This window comes from Perissodus microlepis, chromosome 23, assembly GCF_051167445.1.
Source record: "Perissodus microlepis isolate ML-2025 ecotype Zambia chromosome 23, ASM5116744v1, whole genome shotgun sequence".
Taxonomy (NCBI): Eukaryota; Metazoa; Chordata; class Actinopteri; order Cichliformes; family Cichlidae; genus Perissodus; species Perissodus microlepis.
Window position 1 is genome coordinate 21,016,946 of NC_140482.1, and position 22,269 is coordinate 21,039,214.

Below are 22,269 nucleotides of genomic sequence, written 5' to 3' on the forward strand. Positions count from 1 at the left end.
AGAAGTCTGTAAACACCGAAATGCTACATTAGATTACAGTACAGCAAGTTGTGTTTTCAGCAGGGTTATTACGGAGAAAGGGCTTTAATCATTTCGCTTCTATTAGCTGCTGCTCGTATCGCCCAGGGACTTCCATTAGAATTAAATTAAACAGTGGAAATGTAAATATTGACAACATATGCGTAATTATTTATTCCACAAGCAACAAGATCAGAAAATTATTGCTGCAGCATTGTGTTTATATGAAAACAGAGCAATTTTTTCCCATTTGCTGGCAATAAAAATGTAAATGAAATTCCACAGAAACAACAACAATAATAATAAAAATAATAATAATAATAATAATAGTAGTCCCCCAAAAAACAGTTAAATTAAACACTTTAGAAAACGTACAGCTAGCTCTCCCACCGTCCACCTGTGACCTTTACGTTCTGCATTTCCAACCCGTCAGAGGTCAAAGGTCAACAACTTCAAGACGGCAGTCCTCTGGAAGCTGTCGCTTTTTCTAAGAGGATAATCAATTACCAGAAGACTGATCTCGGCTGTCGCGTCCCCACTCATTCCTGCTTCTTCAGATCAGCGAGGTCCCCATAAATTTGAATGTAAAACAAGCTCACCAGCACAGGGTTAAACACGTAATTAGCCACGACAAGTGAATATGAGGAACAGACTTAGTCAGGAAGAGAGCTATGGTAATGCGGGAGACTTCGCAGCCCCTGCGAGGCATCGAGACGGGACGCAGGAAGGGGAGGGTGTGTGAAGAAGATTTCAGATGCAGATATTAGAAATGCAATTGTCTTCTGCATACGGGGCGCCGGTCTGGAAATTGACTTTTTCATTATTCAGTTAGTACAATAATTAAATATTCGATGCCCTGGGTTGGTGAAGTCACTGAACCACACGGAAGATATTTAACCGGGCCTGACAGATGTTTTAAATAATGTTTATTTATCGATACTAATATAAACTGCCCTAAACTGTCACTCTCCTGTGACCTGCCTTGGATTTCTCCGGGCTTTGCATTGCCAACTCGCATCCGGTAGTAAGAAGAAGAGAGGTTGGGGGGAGAACTTGCAGAAATGAGCAAAGTTTGACTTTGATTTGCAAGAGTTTCGGGAAACTCTTTTAGAGCGTCGTCTGATTGGCCGCTTCCCCGCAATTTCCGGTGGCACGATTCAAAAACAGAGGGTGAGCTCTTCGTTTCGCAGCGGCCTCGTTTGTCCAGATGCAAAGACGACCCAAGTGTATAAATTAATAAATGAATACATGAGCAAACACCAAATAAATATCCACACAGACGAATTAATACATGAATGCGCGGCTATATTTATTCACCATCGCCGGCCCAGACAGAGAGGGGGAAAATATCATTATACAATAATTAGGCTTCCATCTGCCTTCCATTGCCCATTACCAAATATGAAATATTCTATGTATTTACATCCGAAAATGCCAATCCCATTCAGTATCACCGCGTGATTTGCAAGTCATGTAGCTAGAAAGGCCCATCAAGGGAGAGGATAAAAGGCAAAACCGAAAGCGATTCGCTTCTTTACAAGACCGGCCAGAACAAGGCAAGAACAAAAAGGTATAGGAGAGGCAGGGTTTTTAAAGAAAAAAAGCCCTACGTGAGAACTCTCAACAGGCTTGGAGCGGTTACAAACAGCAAACGGTTGGACGCCAGTACTTCCAGTAAGCGAGAGGAGAGGAGCTCAGTCTGAGGCCGTCCCTCGTGGCTTTCATGTGGGTAAGTACTCTTCATACGATACTCATGTTACAGTTTTCTGGAACGCGTTTAATATCAGCACAAACAGTTTTTGCACCGCTCAAACGTTTATCCTGGCTCTCGCCATTTCTTTCTGCGCCGCTGGAAACTTGGACAGGGCGGCCGCTTTGAGCCGCCGTGTGCTCGAGAGCAGCACCGGGGTCACGTTCGAGCTTTATTCTCGATCCGCCCGAAGTATCGCGTCGTCCGCTCCGAGAGGCAAACGACATGCAAGCGGACTTGAGCTCAGCTCGGCATGTGGAACAATGCACTTCCTTTCGGATCTTTGCAAGTTTCGGAATCCATTTGCATTGGCAACAGGTAGCGGGCTCTCAATGGGGGCCCCGAAAATGTCTGCTTAGAAATTCATCTGCTCCTTCACATCAGAGGACTCAACAAGGGAGAACGGGTGTGTGTTGGTGTGCGGCGGGGGGGGGGGGACAAAGTGGTAGAGTGCTTTTGTTGACAGGCTCCAACAACTTATAGTGATCCTTCATTGCTGTGTTTGATGGACATCTGAGCACCACTTGTGAAAGTGTGGGGGATGGTGAGGAGAGGGTGGCATGAGCGGGAGGCGGCGGTAGTGGTGAGGCGGAGGGGGGGGGGGGGGGGGGGGGGGGGGGACGTGGGGTGGGTTGGTGCACGGGGTGTCAACACAGAGACTGATGGAGTGTGCGCTAAAGCACTGTATTGAAAAAAATAAACAAATCAGAAACAATTAAGTGTGAACTCTCATGGAATATTCATAGGCGCGCAGCCTTTGCGTGACAAGCCATCACGCCACCTCCGGTCCATTTTTTTTATTTTTTATGCTTCTCCTCTCCATGTCCTGCACACATGGAGATGTGCCTGCCACTTAAATCAAATTAGTCATTAGCAAATTGAATCAACAATTAGAGCAAAAGAGCTGCATGGCATTAGCGTCAGTTCAGTCATATTTGTCAACCTATCAGAGCAACCTCTGGAGTGGATTTTCCTGCGGTCCAACTCCTCTCCGGTGCATTCAAAGTCAACGCCGTAGCTCAGGGCAGAAGGCCCCTCTATCCCTTTTATGCCAGGGTCACCTAGCATCACTGCAGCTTGAGCACTCTGCCATTTTTTTTTCTTTGACTTTTGCCAAACTGTGTTTGTTTTGCTCGCCGAGCTCTTTGATGGATCCGGTGGCTGCCCTGACCGCCCCTCTTTCTGCCTCTTCTGGATTATTTGTATCGACATTTCTCACTCCTCTCCGCCACAGCTTTTAGTTAGAGGCTGTCAAAAACATTGCTGGCGGAAATGGAAGTATCCTCATTATGCAAATGCCGGCCTCCACTGATGGCATGTTCTGTTTTATAAATTGCATCCCCCCTTGTCAGAAGTCAAATTGTATTTGAGCAACTTCAGAGAAATTGTCACTAAGATTTCAATTTGGTTTGCCTGCTCTGCCACCATCAATTTAGTCACAACAAATATAGACATATGTTTATTTCTTTACAAAGAGCGACGTGATCGTGCTGCTCTGTTGCTGGTCTTCCACAATCACACATTATTATATAAGTACATCTTGTGTGGGGTTTTGAATAATGAAAGCCCAAAAAAGAGAGAGAGAGAGAGGCTGGAATAAATTCATTCCAGATTCAGATTTTTTTTTTTTTTTAATAAAATATGATAAACAGCGGGGGCTAGCGTATATTTTTAAAATGGTTTTCTGCTCACAAACTTTGAACAGAGTTGACGGGGCATCCTCCGAGGAAATATTAATAATCATGTCCCATTAGAGGTAACAAGAAAACACATTTAGGAGCGATCCTCTGTAAGCTGCATGAATAGCTGGGTAATTGTACATTTCCTTATGTATCTCATTTGTAAAGATTCCCTCGCAGCTGTCGTTGGAAATCTAAAGTTTCGCACTTATAAATAAAAACCCAATCGCAGCTTTTATTTTGGAGGAACCGAGGGACTCTTGCTACATTGTAACTTCTCAAATACGATATTAAATATTAAACATGCCTTTTTCATCATATGAATTATTCTCCTGAAAGTCATTTCCAAGCCTGGAAACTACTTCCTTTAATTCTTTAAGCTTCCAGACAAAAACAGTCTTCAGAACTTGATCAATTCAGAAACTAATATTTGAGAGGATTTAAGGGGGGGAAATGAACTTAGTAACCTTGGTCATATAACAGAGCTAATGCTGAGTCGGCAGTTTGAAACTTATAAAACCAAATATTGATGGCAGAGCTTCCAGCCGGCAAACAGCTCTGTCAGCACGGGTCAATAGAAATCAGTTTTAGGGATTGCGATTTGAAAGAAAACTTTAACAAGTTTCCTCTGTGAATTAAAAATGATACGTAAACACATCACGGGATTTGAATTTACGACGTTACGGCATTTATCTGTTTCCATCTGTAGCAACGTCGAGGGTCTAAAACCTGATGAGTTTTCTGTCTGCTCAACTTAAGGGCCTCCATCAAAGCCGAACTACATCCAAGTGCCCTTGAATTGAAAGAAGAAAAAAAACATACATCAAAGCGACAAGAAAAACTCAGAGTTCACTTCAAACTGGCAAAATCTTGCCCACTATCCTCCATCACAGCAGTAAAAAAAAAGGATGACGTCTTAAATCTGTGACAGCAACAGAAATTAATGGCGCCTGGCTACTACTGTTGACAAGCCAAAACCAAAAAAAAAAAGAGAGAGAGGGAGTGAAAAAGGAAAAAAAAAAGAGGAGAAAGTGAGAAAAAAACATCAGGGTCGATTTTAATATTCATGAATTTTCTACCAGCTCAGTTCAGCAGTTTCGATTAAGCATTAATTAGGAGCCAGAGGGGAAACCAAACAAAAATAAGGAGCTGAATGACTAATGAAGGTGGTTGAGATGTGGGTAGACTGCCATGCCACTAATGGTTCAGTGTTATGGGTGCTACATGGGCAGCAGTGCCAGCGGTGTGGGCGGCTAGACGCACCTCTGCCCACACCAGAGATCACACTCTGAGAGAAAAAAACACTCTGGCCATGGAAGAATAACATCCTCGCCTCCAAACAGCGAACAACCGCTGTTTTCTGTCTTTAAAGCCTGTCAGTCGAAAAACCTCCCAAATCCACTTTTGTGAAAGGGGTTCATGTGTTTGGTTGAAGCTTACGTGCTCCTCTGGGTGATGGAAAATTCCTAAAACCGCTGGGTTTGTGAACATTCCCCAAACCAGCTGGAGAAAGTTAAAAACATGCACGTTAGGGTCAAGCTGGAAATGGTGAAATGAGGGTCCTGCATCACAGCAGCAACACAAGTGTCAGCTGTTACACATTCACATCGCAGGTCTGTATAAAGTTAACGTATGTATAAGTCATGTGTTGACTGTGAGGATCATTTCTCGTGTTTAGTTCCTGTAAAGCAAATCTGACAGTCAGTGGTGTAACAGTACACAAAGTAAAAATGTTCACAGTGGGGCTTTTGTTGTTTGTTCCTGTCATTGCTGCACACTCTTTATAACTCGTAGTAGTGGGAGTGAAGAGTGCTTTTAGATTTACGTGTGTTTACTGTCATTTCCACTGTTTAAACTACAAATTTCCAGTCGCAAATCTTGATTTTCGTTTATTAATAAAGCCTAATTATTTTATTTTTTTGCAAAAAGCATAAGGTCACTGCTGCTTTGTATCGCCTCAAATTTGACATTGAATATGAAATTTTAAGATTTTACGGTAATATAACAATCTCTCTTTACGTTGTTTAATAAAACGACGGTTTCTTAAAGGGTTTTATCATGAAACAATGTAAGATGCTATAACTAATATGAACTTATTGTTTAAAGCATGTTGTTTAAAGACAGACATTACAGGTGAATAAAAAGCTGATTACATTAACAAAATACAAGAACATTTCTGTTTTAATATGCAAATTAGACAATATTTTTACAAAAATGTATCAATTATGAAACATTTTCCAAAGCGGATATCTGAGCACTGGATAAAGCAGGGAGCTATATATATATATATATATATATATATATATATATATATATATATATATATAGCTTTGTTGTGTTCAATTACATACATTTTTAGTAAAAATCTGTATTCATGGACAAACTAAGAGATAAAACTGAAAATTCCATTTCATCTGATGACTTACTTTGCAGTACACATATAGTTTTGCATTACAAGAGTTAAATGAAATAACAAAGACATAAAGTGTAGTAAAATAAAACGAAGTAAACATGTACTTTTGTATGAGACATTTCCTTTCATTTTATGTTTCTTATGGAAGCAAAATGTCCTAAAATTTCAAAACTGACGAGTGCGTGATCAGTTTTCTTATCTGTGTCTCGCTTCATTCAACATCAAAAATATGTTGTATTGTATATTGTACAATAATGTTTGTTGCATCCGTTTGAAAGAAAAAGTTGCAAAAAAAACAAATAAAAAATGAATTAAATATGTTGAATTTTGCTGCTTATTAACTTAATTTCATCAGATGTATCAAAAACCAGAATTTACAGCATGAATTACAAATTCTCTTTTGAACAAAACAGTCTCTGCAGAACAACACACATATAAAACTAAATAGCTTAACTTGGAATAAAATATGCTACTGGTGATAAAGAAAACATTTTATCAAATTATACAGTAAATCTTAAATAAAATAATTATTTATTTTTACTTTTAGAACTATCTCAAAATATTTTAATGCTGAATAAAGCTGACTTAAAATGTGTTTTCCCTCTGGTATCATTCAGAATATTACATTAAAATTATAATAGGGATTTTAAATTATAATGTAACTGTATCTATTATTATTATTATTGTTATTTATATACAAACAGCCCATGGGTTTTATTCAATATGTCACCACTAATGTGAAGTTTATTAGTGCACTTCATGCATTAACAAGAACAATGTATATGTATGACAGTACTGGAGTTGAATACATTTGTCAAATATGAATAAACAGCATAAATATGAATTTGGCATAAAATTTTCATTCATTATTGTCGTGGCTTTGAAATGTCAGCTAAGGCAAGATTTACATACTATAAATATTTGCACTCGAATAATTTTTTTGTGCTTATTTTTCTTAAATGTGGAATAAAAAAGTACAAAGTTGTGTCCCTTTTTTCAATTTTCCTATTGGTTTTATTTTTCTTATTGGCACAGGGACGGGAGGGAGTAATAATCCCCACAGGATCAGAGGAAGAGGACTGGGGGGGTGAAAAAAAGGTTATCTTTTCTTTTATCTGTTTGAGAAAGAGCTTTGCAGTCTCCTCTCCCAGTAAAACAAGGATAAAGGGAACAGAGGAAAAAATAAATGATATTGTTACAGAGGTATTATCCTTAAGCCTGCCCATGATATTTGAATTGTATTGGTGAATTGTAATCAGGTATTTTAGCTTAGCGGCGCTGCTCTCCGTGTTGAACGCCTACCATCTGGTATTGGACGACAGTGTGACAGACAGTGGGCTGGAGAGGGAGGGGGGGAGGGGGGCAGAGAGAGAGAGAGAGAGAGGAAGCCGTTATCCAACTGAAAAGCCTGGTGACTTTAGTTTCCCAATCTCTAAATCTACACATTGTAATGTAAGTCCACAGACAGGAAGCCCAGAGCAAACAGTGTTTGTATGACCAGATATAGGCTGCAGATCCCTTCCAATCATGAGGGGGGGAAGTTGGCCTGTGTGGGGCTTTGTTCACTCTGGGTAGGTAAAAGAGAAAAAGAAACAAAGCTAGTCTTTAAATTATTGGGATTTTTAGACATCTGAAAGCCCACAGTGTTATTCCATTTTGGTTGTTTTGTTTTCAGATATCACATGGCTTGAGATAATGTTCTTCGGGATGGTTTGCAAATGAATTGTGGTGGGAAAGATGAGGAGCTATGGTGTGTTTATGCTGCTAATTTCCTGTCAGAAAAATGTAAATAAGGCTTTTAGATATGGCTGGATACACTAGTGAGGGTGGCTCAGAGTAAAATAGGATGCTGTTAAGGCCACATTACAGTATAAGACAACATTATTAAACACCATTACGTACTCATTACATGAGGCCAGTAATGTAATAACAGCAGACCTAGTTTTGCAGATGGGAAGTGAGTCCAATGACTTCCAGATTGTCTAATATCCTAAATATCCCCTTTGATATCTGGGATATTAACTTTGCATTGCAATGATAATATTTAACTTTAACAAAAGATTTTCAGTCCAAATTGCATCGATCTTGAGACGTGATCACAAACAGTAGATTTAAATAAATTAACCTTCACAGAAAAATTCAGACTAATTAAGAGTGTTCAAAATAATTGTGTTTATAGCACACCACAAAGTCCAGCAAGACTTATAGAAAAAGAAAACGATAAAAATCCAAAGTTCCCTTAAAAGCAAGCATTTGGTGTGAGTGGGGATAAAAAAATTAGATATGCATATGCTTAGATATCAAAGAAACAGTCCACTCTTTATGGATATGCATCCACCTTCAGTTCCTTTCTCCGAGAGAGAAAGTAGAAAGAAAGACTCATCTGTGTCAGAGCCCTCCGGTTTGACCCCGTGACCCCGGCCCGGCTGATGAGAACTCTTGTTTCCGTTTGACGACGCTCCGCAGAGGAGAATCCTGTTGCGACTGGACGAGTGCCCTTCAGCCGCCTCACTCACCGCTTTTCAAGTGGCTGAGCTCTGCCAAAACACAGGTCCACAGTTCAGAATCCCCTCAGATGACAAAGCAGCACATCAGTGTTTGTTTTTGTGTGTGTTTGTTTTCTGCATGCAGGTGGTCGCCACGGGGTTGCTATTCATCGATCCCAGTGCGGAGCCAGATTTCTTCTAAGTCACGTTGCCTTGGCGTGACCCCCACCTTTACAGGCAAATCGACTCGCTTGCATCTGTTCTCATGTAGCTAACCCTGAATGGGACGTCATATGAACATCTTGTGGTCAGCAAGGGTGAAACACGGACAATAACACTGATTATCAGCAACAGCTCTGGGTGAGAGTGGCTGCCCTAACAATTAACAAAGAGAGGTGTGTGTGTGTGTGTGTGTGTGTGTGTGTGTGTGTGTGTGTGGAAGGAGGTGGGTGAAGTTTTCTTTTCTTTCTCTCTGCTGCGCCTCCTATCACAATTCATTACCACAAATTAGGGTTCAATAAAATTGCTATTCAGAGATAATTAGGAGTTGGGTTTGTGGGGGGGGGGTCGGGGAACAGAGGACGGGTTAGGTAGGAAGTGGCAGGAGGGCGGGTGGAAGGGGTGGAGGAGATTTTGCTTTCCACATGTCATCGTGACCCAAACCAACAAATTGAGGGTCTGCAGCTGGGGCAAGTGAAGTGAGACCCTGACCTGCCGCCAAACACACACTGATAAGACGACCGCACACAAAAAGAAAACATGCACACACGCTCTTTTTCTCCCTTCCTCTCACCTGCTGAGTTGGGAGCTGCTCCAAATTAAACAAATTATTTCAGGCCTCTCTCCCTTTCATTCAGCGGAGCAACGGTTCACCAACAAACGGTGATCCCACATGAGGACAGCGGCTAATAAGGTTGCGTGTCTGTGTGTGCGGCTGTGTGAGTGTGTAAGTGGCTGCCTGAGTGCAGGAGCTGCCGTTGTGCCTGCATATATGTGCGCCAAGCTTTCATTAATTAACACTTTCCTGATGGAGAACAAGCTAGTGATCTTTGCATTTGAGAAGGAGCGAAATACTTGTCGCCGTAGAGCAGATATGTTTAATTAAGACATTAAGATTATCTTTATTTCTATCATATTTGCTGATTTAGCTCTAAAAAATGACAGTAAATTCTTTATTTCTGTGTATATGTAGCAGTGTAAAAGCACAATGTGAGCGTTCCTTTTATTTCATAGTAAAACTTACAATAATGCCTTAAATTGAACACACAGGGGTTTTCTATAAATAATTAATAGACCCACTGTTTGAAAATATTTAAGTGTGCTACTGAATCAGTGCAAAGCACTACTTTAGCATGATACCTTCTCAATATTTTATCCTCTTCTCAAGATTATCCTCTTCAGTCAACAACTCTTTGTTCAACAGTAAAGCTGAGAGACTAACAACATGAATGATGTTTAAAGACTCGAGTGAATGGCTTGGAATGAAAATGTCTCAGCGCTACTTTTGTTATTTCTGGAGTCCATGAAGGACATTTTGGCTTAATTTCAGGAGTAGATAAACTACAATAGGCCTCAGCTTTGATATTTTTGTCCTGTTGTTTACGGATAGTTTTTAAGATTCATTTTAATTAATTACCCCTTCCAGGCCTTAAAATGTACATAAGCAAAACTGGTCTATATGTAATTCAAGCAATGAAACTTACCTCCCTTAATGGACTTCTATTTCTGGCTATTTATTTAAAACATATTTAAATTCTCACCTAGGGTTAAAAATATTATCACAGTTTTGTGATTTTCCTTTAGTGAAAAACCCAAAACTGTTTTGATAAGTGACAAAAAACATGCCTTTGTGACAGTTACAGTTGTAACGATTAAAGAGTGAAAAGATGCCTTTTAGCTAGCACACTGGCTTAATATATCTTTTAAACAGACATTGTGACATAACCCACTAATTTCCAATTTGCATGTAGTCTATTACTTGGATATTTTTATTATAGAACAACAAATAAGGACACAAAGAATTCAGATTGTTACATATTAGCTTTACGTCAGAAACAGCTACACGTTTAGCAATATTAGCTAGCTAAAAAGCTAATTTTTGCTACTCAAATGTAAACTGATATAAATTTTTGACCACATGTCCTCCTTGTAACCTAATCATGATTTTTAGGGTTTAAGCCATGGTTCTTTTGCAGTTTTTTATTTTGTTTGTTTGTTTTAAAGTATTAGCTTAAAGTTTTCAGTTCGTTAAAATATAAGATAATAATAACATTAGCTTTAGCTTAAGAATTTTCTTTCATGCATAGCTATAGAAAACCTTATTTAAATGAAATAATTAGTTATTATCTTATTATTGCTTAAAAAACACAGGTCTTAACTTAAAAAACAAAGCAAACTAGTGTTAGTGTCGATTGGTGCTCATATTATCCTGAAGGATAGCGTGTTTGGGTAAATATAGGTTTCCGCAAATATATGTTTGAAGCACAATTATATCTATTTAAAATCTATAAACTTGAAAGTATATAAATGTTATATTCTTTATGTATTCAAAATTTAAAACATTAAAAATTTAAAACATGTAATTTTATATATCGGACAATGTGGGATTGTGGGAAGTCCTGATACTCAAATAATCATTAACAACAGACACTCAACACTTAAGATAGAAGCAAAGAAAAAAAAGCTACATAAACAACACAGATTACCACTTCAACAACAACTTTTTGTGTTTACTTTCAAGCACTGCTTTGGCCACTGTTACTGACATTCAGCTGCTCTGTTGAACCTGTCAACTTTAACTCCACTTGTTCTTTCTTATGGCTGTTTGTGCCCTGCATCCTCCTCATCCTCCTCCGCCTCTCCCATCTCCCCCAGCTATCTGCGTGCGACTCTGGCTGCAGCCCCAGCACTACTGGAGGGGCCGTGTGAACCGTCCGGTCCGGTCACCTCGCATCAGTGTCGGGCTGGAATGCACCGTGGCCTTGGCCCTGGCTGGGGACACCACTCTGGGGGGAGGGGGGGGGGGGGGGGTGTTGGTGGTGGTTGCTGGCTGAGCAGGTGCTCGCTTAGGGAGAGGGGGGGAAATAATGTTGATGTCACGTCCCCGCCACCCATTGTGGTTGGGGGGACATGGACACTGAGGGACAGAGAGAGCCGGTGGGTGTGCCTCTCCAGAGGTCACTGTGCCAGATCAGAATCACACTGAGCTTTTACTTATTAAGTGGCTTTCTGTGCACCCGGTGGTCAGCCAGCACTACACGACAACCAACCCTCTTCCTTTGCACAAAAAGACTCCGGTAAAGAGATACCGGCTCGCTATTGAGACAGCCACTCTGCCGTTGTATTTGCCCCTGCTACTACCAGCCACAGTGAACAAATATGGCACATGATACTGGAGGTGTAGCATTCCTTCCCCCTTCCCTTCTCCTCTCCTTGTTGAAAGAAGTCCTTTACACACCAAACAGAGCATCACAGACTCTCTGATCAGCAATTATGCACTTTAGAGGTATTAAATACTGCTGAGAGGGGAAACGGGGGCCTCCAGGGACCACCAGCAGTCTGTAAATACACTTCTCTCTCCAAAGTGAAAGGGAGAGACCTGCCATTTGTAGACATAATTCATGCATTAAATGTAACGCCGGGGTAAAACAATTACGTCGCATATATTTCATCTTTATTTACTTCGTCATGTTGCTGTCTGCACAGCAGCGTGTGCGCACAGCATATGACAACTCTTCCGAGTTATTTGCGGCGTATGCGTTCACTCATCTGTGTTTTCCTGCTCTACATCTATATTAATCATCCGCACAGGTCGGAGATCGCCCGGTTCTAAGTGGTGAACTGGCACAAAAGATTATCATCAATTAATATGCCATAATAACAGGGTTCACTTTCATAGCTGCTGTATGCATTTGTCTTTTAAAGTGATCTGGTTTGGCAATCTAGCCTGTAATGTATGCAAATGCGAGGAAAAACACTTTGGATTGTCTCTGAGGAATAAGAATCCATATCGGGATTCATACCGGCAGCGTATTCCATTTTTGGCATCAAGAAAAGTTCTCCAGCAGCCAGTTTGTCTCGCCGACTTCACATGTTTTCATGCTGTTTCCCCAAAGTTGTCTCTGTGAGCGGAGCCTGGTGGGAAGCCAGAGAGGCCATTATTCAAACCAGGGTCTTGACACCATTTTATGGCTGAATTGCATTAACTTGCATGTAACTTCAGCAGTGGGAAGCAACTGTTCAGATACAACCCCCCCACCACCACCAAAACTCAGAAGGTCCTTTGATATGTTTTTCCATGTAGCATAATTCATCCACTGAACTGCATGACACGGACATGAAATAAAAAATAGCAAAAGAAAACCCAAAGAAAAGGAAGGACACTAGGCATCCTCTGCCAAGTTTCACTTTTGAAGAGCACAATTCAGATCAGCACCACATTTTAGCACCATTAGCTTGCGTCACAGTCTACACTGAGCACTGGCAGTGTCAGTTTGTACGCATAAGCAACAGGGCTAATATTTGCTTATCATTGGGCCATTTTTAAAATGTGTGCCTCTTTGCTGAAAATTACTGGTGAAAATGCCATACTGGATAAATGCTGCATTATCAGGTACACTTATCAGTACTGGTATCAGAAGCATTTCATGTGTACTGGAGTTCTTTACTGGAGTATATCAAGTACTTTCTGCCACTTTCTTACAACAAGGACCCAATGTTAAAAAACAGCAAATTCTTTGTCATTTGTTACTTAGGAAACTTCATAGTTAAGAAACTGCAAAACAAATCAGCTACAGCAAAATGTAAAAGTGAAAAGGGCAGAATTTATTCTCTTTATTTACAGTACTCAAAAGGCGACACAGAAAAAGGCCACTAGTTTCATCAGACTTCAGTTTAGACTTCCTCTCTTCACTTGTCAATACCACCTGGGGAAAAATACCTGCTCCAAAGTACAAAATAAACTCTGTCCTAGACTAAGAAACCATTGTTGCTGAGCAGCAAGGCCGCTCCAAAGTGAACTCCGAAGTGAACTCCAGCTGCAAGTTGCAGAAGCACCCTGGGCGAGAGGAGCTTAGAGGACGGCGTGAGTGACGCTGCGCCTCGGCGCCAGAGACGATGAGGAGAGGGGAAGTGACAGCAGACAGTTGCTACACACGTTGTCGGGCTGGCAGTGTCACACCTGGCAGCTATCAATCATCAGGCTCCCGAACACCTCGCTCCCTGATATCGCCGGAGCCGCTGCCAAACATGCCTTGAGTGGTGTCATCCATCCACACATGAGCACTGGCCTACTCCGAATGCACACATCCTGTCACGGCGAGTCAGAGAGCGGGAGAGAGAAAAGGGGAGAGACAGGGAGAGAGAGGGGAGAGGGAGGGAAGCATCCATCTATTTACATATGGAAAGGTCACAAATAGCCTGCAGGCACTGTGCTAATTAGAGAATGTGGGGAAAAAAAACTCCAAAGATAAATTGAAAGACAAAAATGGAGAGTTATCTAAGTGCAATGGCATAATGAAAGTGAGGATAAGGTGAATGAAAGGAGAAACGGGAAAAGAGAGAGAAAATTCTTTTCTTTAAGGTGGGAGACTGGGGAGCCGGTCGAATTTCCAGATTCGACATCATCTGAACACTCTCGGGTAGCGGCTCATCGATACAGGTGGTGATCGATGCTCCCGCCTTGTCCACCGATGTAGCTTTAGCTCTCTGGCTAGCACGGGCCTCCACCAGCAGACGCTGACCATATGACGGTGTTCAGATGACCGGGCGTGGGTGATCTCTCCCTTAGCCGGATAAGCGAATCAACCTTTATAATTCATTGTGACAAGCTGACAGGGAAAATGAGTGTAAAATTTTATACTTACATGAATTTTTGTGTCAGATCACCGTCTGTGCACTTGTTTATCCGCCCGGCCATTGCCGAGGGCTTCTTTCTCCGTGGGTGCTCCGCGGACTTTGTTTCCAGGCCTTCAGACACATCGCCCTTCGCCCTAGTGAATTTGCTGATTAATTTTGGATGCTCCCCTTAATTAACACCCCAAAGGAAAGCGTAGATTTCCTAACCCGCCTTTTGCTGCAGAACAAACAAAAATGAGAGGCTCTGAAGAAAGATGACCTCAGGGAGACAGACGTGCCGATGTCCAAAATGACATTACAGGAGCAATGTGAAGGCCCCGTGATGCTGGGCCTAGACCTGGACCTGGGCGATGCCTCAGGAGCTCCCAGGCCTTTTAATCAGCGGCTGGAAACGAGCTCCCCATTAGTCTCATTTCATTTGCTTTAGCGTCGGCAGAGAAGCAGGCCTCGCATGATGCCACCCGACGCTTGAAACATGCTGCGCTTGTGCCAGTGCTGGTGCCGCCTCCGGCCCACGGTCATTAATTGGTGCCACTCTCTTACTTCCAGTGAAATTGGCAGATGACGGACAGGGGGCGAAATAAAAAAGTGATTTCTTTCTCCTTTTTCCCCTCTCTTCCTAACATCAGAGTGGATTTCACTAATTGGGTTGAATGGCGCCCATCGCGTCTTGTGACAGCCAAGCAGGATGCATGAGAAGCTGCGGGCAGCTTGGAGAGCTCTCACCCTGCCATGCCAGCTCAGAAGACATGCCGGCAGGAGGGGATGGCAGGGTACGGGGGGGTGGTGAAGTTGCAAAAGACACACTGAGACAAAAGAGCACAGCTAGCGATTGCACGCTCGCTTTACGGAGACCTTGAACAAACAAACTTGCACTTTGTCTCGCTGAGGGCGAGAGGATACGCACATCATTGCTCAACCAGAAGGTAGCAAATCAGCTCATGAAAACACGAAGGGTAAAGTCCTCGGAGACTTTTCCCCTGCCTCTGCGGCCCGTGCGTAGTCGGTACATCAATTTCAGTGAGTAATAAAAAGGTTGTACTAGCATAAACAGCAATGCAGAGGAGCAGGAATATGAAAAGAATACAAATGATGCTATCAATCAGCCACCCCAATGCATTTTTGGGTTGCAAAAATTTCACATTTTAACATTAAAATCCTATTTTCCTCACATTTTTTGTCATGTCATGTGGGCTTTTACAGAACAACAGCCATCTCTACTGTCGCCTTACAAACACAGGATTGGGATCACACCAATAGTGTCCAGACTTTCCTCTCAAAATATCGCAAAACCTGTCACTGCAGTAAGTTGATGTACAGTTTACATAACTGCAGGCTAACACAGTGTCCAATTAGGACTATTAAAAGCACATCCGATCCGCCCGCCTCCAGTAAAACAGACATGGATGTTTGAGCAGGTCGTCTCAACTCCGCGTTGGACAATTGTGCGCTTTGTTTTTGCGGAGATTCTGGGGGGAAGAGTGGGGAGGGAAGAAAAAGCAGAATTCCTGTTACAAAAGGACAAGAAGTGCAGGTGTAATTGGGATATTTGGGAGTGTCCGGTTTCAGGGCCCATCAGAGAGCGGCAGTGAAATGAAGCCTGTAAGACTAGAGCGTGGACTGGCAGGAGAGGCTGCCCTCTCACTCTCCTCTGCTCTCGTTCTGTCTCAGTTTGACTGCACTCTCTTTTCTCATGCATCTTTCTTCATGTCTTTTATTTGTTTAGAGATCTGCACCATCCCTTCTGTTTGCAATTTTGCTCTCTTTGGTGTTTCTTTATTATTGTCATGCCTCCTTCTCTTTACAGGACATGACACCACAAGTCCCAGCGAGGCTTAGTTGCACACCACCCCCACCCCTCCTTCTCCCGGGCAATGATAGCAGCTTGATCGGGCAGGTATAGGTAACAAATGAGATCAATTAACGTGTCCAAGAGGGGCACCTACCCGGGAGTCCGGTTGCACCAAACAATCTCCTCATCTTTTGTTTCCCTCTCCGGGATTCCATTTGCAACCTCATCACTTTCCCGGCCGGGACAACGGAGCCGATTGTTCCACCCAGCCCTCTAATGGAGAAGGCCCAAGAAAGCCTCCCCCCTCCGCCTTCCTATGTATCCGTACTATCAGGACTCCAACTCAGGACAGAGGGCGACCTCGACGAAACGAATCCTCACCTGCCCCACCCTCCTCACCTTTCTCTCTCTCTCTGTGCGGCCCTCTCAGGGCTCGATTTGTAGCAAATTTGTTTCTCCAGCTCCCTTTAATTGAATGACTTTGGCACTAACAAAGGAGCTGATTGAACTCAATAACAGCCCTGTTGAAGGCAGCAATGCTAGAGCAGAGGGCAACGCTGCTCCCCCCCTTAAATACACACTTTCTCTTAGATTACATACATCTCAGAGGGATATGAAGGCAATGTTTCAAACAGGAAATGGATCTTGTTTTTGGGCACATCATGCACAACAAATCAGAATGAAATGTGAAATTGATCAATCTTCCTGTTGATGTCATACTTAACTGGCGTTCCTTTGCCCCGCGAGCCTATCAGTTACTGTCCGTGTACACCTTTCTGTCTCATCGGGGTTTAACCATCATTTTCAGATGAAGCATTTCCAGACCTCGCAGCTGACAAACTGACAGTCGCAAATTTCATCTCTGCTAATATTACATGCAGCTTGATGGAGCGATGGGACAACCGAGTGAAGGTCTGCAGAGAAAAATCACCAAGAGGAGAAGCAGAAATAGGGGCAATTATCTTGAGTTAGAGAGACAGGGGGAGCTGGTGATGGCAACCATCGAACCCCTGAGCGTTCTTTTAAATGTGCTTGATGAATGTGATGTGTGCGCCTCATCTGGTTCCCTCCTTCCTTCAGTCTGTCCACAGCAGTTAGACGAGATTGTTTACGATAACCTTGTAATCAACCTGGCCTGGCTGACAGTTTACCATTACCCCTGATAACAGCTCTGCTGCAATTTGGCCCCTGAAAGAAATTTTTTTTTAAACAAAATGCACACACACACACACACAAACGGAGCGACTGCTCTGGCCCTTTCTGATGCCTTATTGATAGAGCGCTGGCCCTGTTATCTTTGTGCGTAATTTGTTTTCAAGAACGGTGATTTACATTTCAGTAGGATTACACCTTTTAATGCTACACACGAGCGAGAAGTGGGCAGCCGTTGAATACTCCACATCACCATCGCAGAAGGAGGTGGAGGGAAGAGGGGTAGAGAGATGGAGGATGGGGATGGGGGAGAGGGGTGTTCAAACGATGCATTTCCAAGTCCTCAAGTGGAGAGGATTACAATTACAATTAAAAATCAAAAGGCCTGCGTGTCCATCAAACGACTGCCCATAACCCTTTGTGTACCCAATGCCAAATAATCACGGCTAGTGGAGGGTTGGCAGATGCAAAACGCTTCCCGAGCTTAATTGTGGTGTATTACGGGAGCTTGTTCATCGGGATATTATGCAATAAGTGTTATTTCAGGCAAGGATGCAGGTTCTAAATGGCATGCTAATGTGAGTCCCTTGGCAGCATGTTAAAGAAAATCCATGCAGCACCATTAAAACAACAGCGGGCCAATGGCAAAGTTCAATCATCTTGTTTTGGATATCGCCTTGATGTAGTACAACAAGTTCAGCTCAACTCCAGCTGCCACGGAGGGCAGGTAGTGAACATTTTCAAACAGGAAGCAGCAACATAAAGTAAACAGTATTTATATGTAGGATGCTGAAAAACTCATTCATAAGCTTTTTAAAACATTTCAAATATGTTGTGTATCACAACCATATTTAACGAAGTCTAGAACTTCTTCTGAATATTTATCCTTCTGAGTGATAGTTTGATTATGGATGATAAGATTCAAAGTAGAATTGTTGTGTTTTTTGTTTTTTTTAAATCAAGTTAAATCACCCAGCCCTGAAAAAAGACCCTACAAAATCAAAAAGGTGAGAGTAGAAAGAAACGTCCTATGTCAGTTGGTCCTTCCACAACAACACTGCTTTCCAAACACCAATCTGAGTAAACCAAATCATAACCCAACACAAAGAAACCTATCTGAAAAATAAACTAAAAACTAAAGTTGAGTAGACTGTTACCTAAATGTACATTATGAATTGGCAGAATATCTCTGAAGTGTGAGAGACCGCTAACCAAGCACAATTATAGGGTGATAATTAACATCCGTAATAAAGTACTCGTTTTTTTAAACATCTTAAAGCTAGATGCCAAGAAATCCTCAGTTGTATCCCGAAAACAATGTGTCCTGTGTGAGAGTGTGACCACTAAACAGACTAAACCAAATTATAACACACAGGAAAGAAAGCTATCTGAAAGGATGGAGACAAAAAAAAAACTAAAAGTGTAGATTCTGTAACCACAATGGCAAAATATTGTAAATCCAAGGGATCAGACAGGAAAAGAGTGCCCTGTTGGTGCTTGAACTAACAGAATAACTCTGCTTTCCAAACACCAATCAGAATAAACAAAATTATAGCACATTGCAAAGAGAGTTATCTCAAACACTGGAAAGAACTAAAAGTATAGGCTCTATGACCACAACTGGGCAAGTACTGCAAACCCTAGAAATGAGACCAAAAAACAATATACTGTTTTAGTTGCTGCTGAGACTAACCGGCATAATGCCTTCCAAGCACCAGCCACAGCAAAAACCATTATAGCACATTGCAAACAGAGTTATCTCAAACACTGGAAAGAACTAGGCTCTATGACCACAACTGGGCAAGTACTGCAAACCCTGAACACGAGCCCTCAATCAGACTAACTGGCACAACACTGCTTCAAACATCAAAACATCAGATTAAACCAAATTATGAACACAGTGCAAGGAGCGTAATCGGAAAGAGTTGAAAAAACTATAAGTCAATGACCACAAACTGGAAATCGAACAAGGAAGACACAAAGATGACAACTGACAGATGAGACTAAAACAGAGATGCATTCCTTCCTCAATTTAAGCAAATCTGTTGGGAAATTCCACATTTCTGAGTTAAATGACATCTAAAAATTAAAAATACTCCTCGGAGAAGGAGAAGATCTGAGTGACATTTGCTATATATAATTATTTATAAAGCATTTTAAGCACACTGAATTCTTTTTTTAACTTCACTAAATTGTATTTAGATGCTTTGGCCGCACTGTTTTTAGAAAATATCATCCCAGTTGAATTGAACTGAAAGCTCACCGTGCACGTTAGTTAAAAATAGTAATCAAATATAGGCCTTTGCTCTCTATAAATATGACTTTCTAGCAGGAGTTGTTGTTGCCCTGCTTTTTACTTCCACCAACACTCTGCGCAGTGCCAGCACGCCGCCCCCACCCCCTTTTACACGCATCCTAATCATGTGCATTATTTCAGTAATTCAGATCACAACATTTTACATAATTCTTTGTTTATTCATTTTCTCAGACAGTCAGTGAAATTATGTAAAACACGCTCTCAATGGCGCTCTGTGTGTGTAATAGAATGCAGATTTCATGTTATTCTAACACGTTTACTTACTTGGAGGCAAAGTGTCCCATTTAAATGAGAATTACACTTAAATGTCACATGGGTTTATCTAAATTTATAAACAGTGCATTTATTATATTACATTGGGTGAATCCTAAACATGGATTGCGGGGAGCTTGGATGAGAGACGTGCTCCGAGGGTTATGACTTACTAATGCCTATTTAAATTGTAAACGCTTCCTTCCTTTCTGTATTATTTACCCGCCTTTTCTCTCTGCGAGACGACATGGCACCTGAAGAATTGCTCTTTGAATTTCCCCTGCCATTGAGACAGAAAGAAACATCATTTGCTTTTGTCGAATTAATTCAATCATTAGCTGCCAGTTTGAAACATGCAGTTCCATGAAAGGGCTGAGATAATACCGCTCCTGCCATTCACAGTAAGCCCGGTGTCTCCCGATAGCCGTGGCAATCTATTGCCTAATAATTTTCTGGCCAAATTATAACACGGGAATCGTCATTCAGCGAGGTGAAATGTGTGAATGCGACAGTGAATGGTGAGAGGGAAGGAGACCCCTTGAATGTCTTTCTCAGAATGGCAGCAAAACAAGGAGATTACAGGGGGAGAGGGAAACTCGTTTACCTCATCAGTGGCCTTTGTACGCCTTGAGTCAGCTTTCTGAGGGGAAGGTGTTTGAACTCAATCATCGCTGGCTGTCTGTGCTGGGACACAAAGTAGTCCCTATCTGAATGCTCTATTAAAATATATACATCCTATTGAAAAACAAAAGAAAGACGACAGCGAAAAAAAAGGAAGCACAATTCATTAAAGTGCATTCAAAATCTATGCACTTCAATTTTTTGGACTCTGTGAACGAGCAGACAGCATTTCACTGTCCTGTGTACTTGTTTTCAGTGAACACGATGGGGATTGTTTCCATATGGGACAGCAGTATAATAGCAATAGGGTACATTAGATCTCCTCCATACAGATGTTCACCTCTATTTCTGCAGCAGTTGGGTCCATCTGTGTTTACAGTGAGCTGCTTAGCGCACGCCCGTGCGAGGAGAGGCATATCAAGCATATGGACATTTTACAAAAGGTTACCCTGCATAAATTAGGTTGAATGGCAATCTGTTGAGGAGAGGTGGCTTACTGTGGGAACTAGGTGGTTCGGGGTATAAATGGATAATAAAGGCATCTGCTTTTGTAGCCAGAACAAATTAAGAAATGAGATATGTGCAGTTTAGAAAGTGAGTGAAAAAAAATTGTGCATCTGGGAATGCTGCAATAACAGAAGATTATTTACTTTTCTTATCTCATTTCCTTCAGTAGTTTGCATGGTAAGATTTTCACATTAAACCTAATGTTATTTAACCATTGAATTAATTTTTTTTGCAAGTTTGAAGACATTTTTGTGCCTAATTTAGGCGCTTTTTCATTCCTTTTGCACTCGTGTCTGTGAACCCCCCCAGCCTTTATGTTTTTTTAGTATCACATGCTTCCAATCAGAGGTTACTCTCTTAAATTCGACTGCTTATTAAGGTTTGATTATTATTTTTACTACCAAAACATGCTGGTATTTCATTAGAGACAAATAAGGTGCTTTTTTGTCCCAGTTCTGGAGGCAGCGCTTTCACAGCAGGCAGCGTTTTAGATTTTTATCACATCTTAGAGTGACATCTAGTGGCTGCTTTTCTCATGACGCCACAAAGATATAAGGTCCCAAAAAATGCAACCTGGCTTTATTAAAAGTGTGTTGTTACTTTTTCTGTCTACATTTTCAGCTCAGCACCATGTACAAAATATAGCAAATGTCTATGTTCTTTCAATTTGAGGGCACAGATAACATTTTTTCTTCTGCATACTCAGAAAACATGGTAGATGGATTCAGAACCATCTTTGTCAACATCGGCGTTCGTGTTCACATCTGAACTGATTTTGAAGTGGATTTGGACTGCTTTCAGGGACTATCTGAGCTACTTATCCATAGCTTACAGTTTTAGGTATTTGTTTACTGCATTTAGTTACTTATCAACCCAAATTTAAGTTCATGCTGTCAACAGGTACCAAGAAACTAAGAAAAACCAAACTAGAGAAAAATCTGTCAAAAGGAATAAGGAGAGACCGATGATCTGTGGGCACCACCTGCTAAACCATTCCCTTTGTGCTGTTGTTGGCTCTTCAGTGCACCTGTTGTCTCTTTGATTTGCACCAAAGCAGCTGATATGGGTTCACAGTGGATTCTGCTTTCTAACTGAACAGACTGATATCCCTGAAGTTTAAATGACTTTGTGTTTTACTGCACTGATCAAGTGCTCCCTTGATTTTGAGCAGTTTATCTGGCATCTTCATTACGCTCAGTGACCAGTTTTAACAGCTAAGCTGTGGTAGGATATTGAGCAGGATTGTTCCCATAATTTAAAGGGGATAAATAAAGTTTTGGCATTTTTGCCTTTAAACCTGACCTTTTTCATATTTTGTGTAAAGAATCGTGTGTAATAGAAGTGGTTTTAATAATAAATCTCACCAACATAAAAAAATCTTTTGTGAGAGTTATATTAACTTTTATCCTTTACAGCTAATATTTTA